General features: G+C 52.3%; 1 pseudogene; it reads right to left on the bottom strand.

Annotated features, from left to right (window-relative positions):
* Positions 1 to 228: 228 nt before the first annotated feature.
* Positions 229 to 2,236, bottom strand: LOC146200859 (uncharacterized; annotated as a pseudogene).
* Positions 2,237 to 2,987: the final 751 nt, after the last annotated feature.

The following is a 2,987-nucleotide window of genomic DNA, read 5'->3' as shown; positions in this document are numbered from 1 at the left end:
AGATGCTTCATTCTCATGCACAGGAATGTGTAATGAAATCTATTTGCACAGCTGCACCCTGTTGTGCCGGTGGGGTTATCACACAGTAGCCCACCGTCAACAGGGTTGTGCCAAGGAGTTGGTAACGCAGCGCTCGTCACCCGTTTCGTGAACGAGGGCTGTCAGCTCCCTGGGCGGTAGCGATGAATCCGAGTCGGCGCTGGTGAGATGAAGAAAAGGCTTTACACACTATTTACAGGTATTTACACAACAAGATCGGCTCTGCTGCTCGGCCACTTGCTGTATCCAAGCGCATTCTCCCGTAAACTCACTCGGGGATACCAAAGACTGGTGGACAACGTCCATAGTTGCTGCCGAGTCCCGAAGTGCTCTGCATTTTTTCCCGTTTACCTTAATCTCCTGCATATATGGCTCCAACAGACGCAGGTTTTTGTCTTTTTCCCGAATGGTCGCCAACACAACTCCCTGTTTGCAGTACACTGCAAGGTGCCCTTCCCTTTTGCAGTTATAGCATTTCAACGGTTTGCGTTTTTCAAAAGAACGTGTCGCATCGTTGCCCTGTTTGGGAACATCATTAGCCCTCTGAGACTTATTCTGCCCCTCCCCTACAGTTTCCTTTGTAAGAGACGAGTCTTTACGAAACTCACGACGAGTGAATGGCTTCCGTTCGTCGGGCCTCCTCGGAAAGCCATCTTTTCTGTCAGTTTTCTATACGCGCACTGCCTTATTGTGTAAGCTTCGGCGGGCATAATATTCTTCCGCTAACTCTGCTGCCATGTTTAGCTTAACCTCCGTTAGCTTATCTAGCAACCAGAGCCTGACATCATCATCGATACAACGGTAGAATTGCTCTAATGCGATGCATTCCACGAGCTTATCGCGATCGTTGTAAACCTCTTCGCCCTTGAGCCACTCAACTAGGTCGGCCTTCAGACGGAACGCGAAGTCAACATGCGACTCCTTACCCTTATGAGCATATCGGAACCTCTGCCGGAAGGCTTCAGGCGACAATTTGTACTTCCGCAGTAGTGCCTCCTTGACATCACTGTAGCTTTCGAAAGCCTCTTTCGACAGGCACGTGATTACGTCAGATGCCTCCCCGGGAAGCAAAGCCAACAAATTCTGTGCCCAGAGGGATGGCTCGATGTCATTTCGTTCGCACACATGCTCAAATTTCACGAGGAATTTAGCCATATCCTCGCCAATAGCAAAAGGCGGTAGTTGATCACGGATTTTGGGACTATTAGAAAGGACTGTCGCAGAAGCTAAGCTAGGTGCTGGCGAGCGGTTGTGGAGCTGCAACTCTATCTTTTTAAGTTCCAGCTGTATATTCGCCTCACGTTCCCGCATTTCTTCCTTGCGACGTTCTCTCTCTTCCTCTTTCTCGCGACGTTCCTTCTCCTCCTCTTTCTCGCGACGTTCCTTCTCCTCCGCTTTCTCGCGACGTTCCTTCTCCTCCTCTTTCTCGCGACGTTCCTTCTCCTCCGCTTTCTCGCGACGTTCCTTCTCCTCCGCTTTCTCGCGACGTTCCCTCTCCTCCTCTTTCTCGCGACGTTCCTTCTCCTCCGCTTTCTCGCAACGTTCCTTCTCCTCCGCTTTCTCGCGACGTTCCTTCTCTTCCGCTTTCTCGCGACGTTCACTGACATCAGCCCAGGCCTCTGCGGCTTCCTCAACCGTCACGTCATTAGTATGCAAGATCTCAAGGATCGCTTTTTTTCTTTTCGTTGAGCACACATCGATGCCCAACTCCTCACAAATTTGGAGAAGTTCTTTGACCTTGTAACTCTCCATCCTTTACCGGCCTCTTGTTGTTTGCCTTTTTAGAATAGTGTACTATACGTTCGCTATCTCGCTCCTAGCAAGAGATGCGCAAGCCTTTCTCACACTGATTCCCTTCTCAGCATCCCCTGGTTTTCAAAACACTTCCTGTAGGCTTGAAACACGCAAGGTTAACACAATGCTACGCTCAGCCTTTCTCTAATCTACCCTGTGTGTTAGAGAAGTCTGGCGTTTGAGGGAAACTTCAGGCACTCACCGCGCCGAGGTGCCTGACGCCGGTCAATCCCGCAGCTGCCATCCAATGTTGTGCCAGTGGGGTTATCACACAGTAGCCCACCGTCAACAGGGTTGTGCCAAGGAGTTGGTAACGCAGCGCTCGTCACCCGTTTCGTGAACGAGGGCTGTCAGCTCCCTGGGCGGTAGCGATGAATCCGAGTCGGCGTTGGTGAGATGAAGAAAAGGCTTTATACACTATTTACAGGTATTTACACAACAAGATCGGCTCTGCTGCTCGGCCACTTGCTGTATCCAAGCGCATTCTCCCGTAAACTCACTCGGGGATACCAAAGACTGGTGGACAACGTCCATAGTTGCTGCCGAGTCCCGAAGTGCTCTGCATTTTTTCCCGTTTACCTTAATCTCCTGCATATATGGCTCCAACAGACGCAGGTTTTTGTCTTTTCGGCTCTTTCGGCTCTGGGGCCGAAAGCTACCATAGCCGTACGCGACTGTTCTCGCGCAGCGACGGCCGGGGAGATTCCGCCGCGTCCGCACTGTCAGGGGGCGAACTGCTCCTGATGGACGCTAGTGACGAACTCACACTCGGAGTCTCGAACGGAAGCACTTGAGACTCCGTCGCCGAGAACCGTTGACGCTCAAAATGGTCCAATCCGACGGCAGCACTTTCGCGGGGCCAATGGGAGAGCTTGCTGAGCTCTCGCTTCAAATATGCTGCGGGGCGAGAAGGGGTTCACCGTCAGGGCCACGGCGCCGTGCTGTCTGGACGCTCAGCTCATGTTGAAACACGTCGCTTCTCTCCCTTTGGCACGGCTCGCCTCCAGTGCACTGGTGCTTTGCAGAGACGTATCCAGAGTTTGTGAAGGAGGCGTTCGCCGAAGAAGTTTGGCGTCCGGCTGAATTTCTGGGCGGCTTGTGATGTCTGTGATGTCTGCGGCTTGTGGATGTCTTGGACCAATGCGCTGAGAACC

The sequence above is a fragment of the Amblyomma maculatum genome, chromosome 2 (assembly GCF_055883805.1).
Source record: "Amblyomma maculatum isolate TAMU_Amacu chromosome 2, ASM5588380v1, whole genome shotgun sequence".
Lineage (NCBI taxonomy): Eukaryota > Metazoa > Arthropoda > Arachnida > Ixodida > Ixodidae > Amblyomma > Amblyomma maculatum.
The sequence above is the reverse complement of the archived record's forward strand: the minus strand, read 5'-3'. Positions and strand labels throughout refer to the sequence as shown.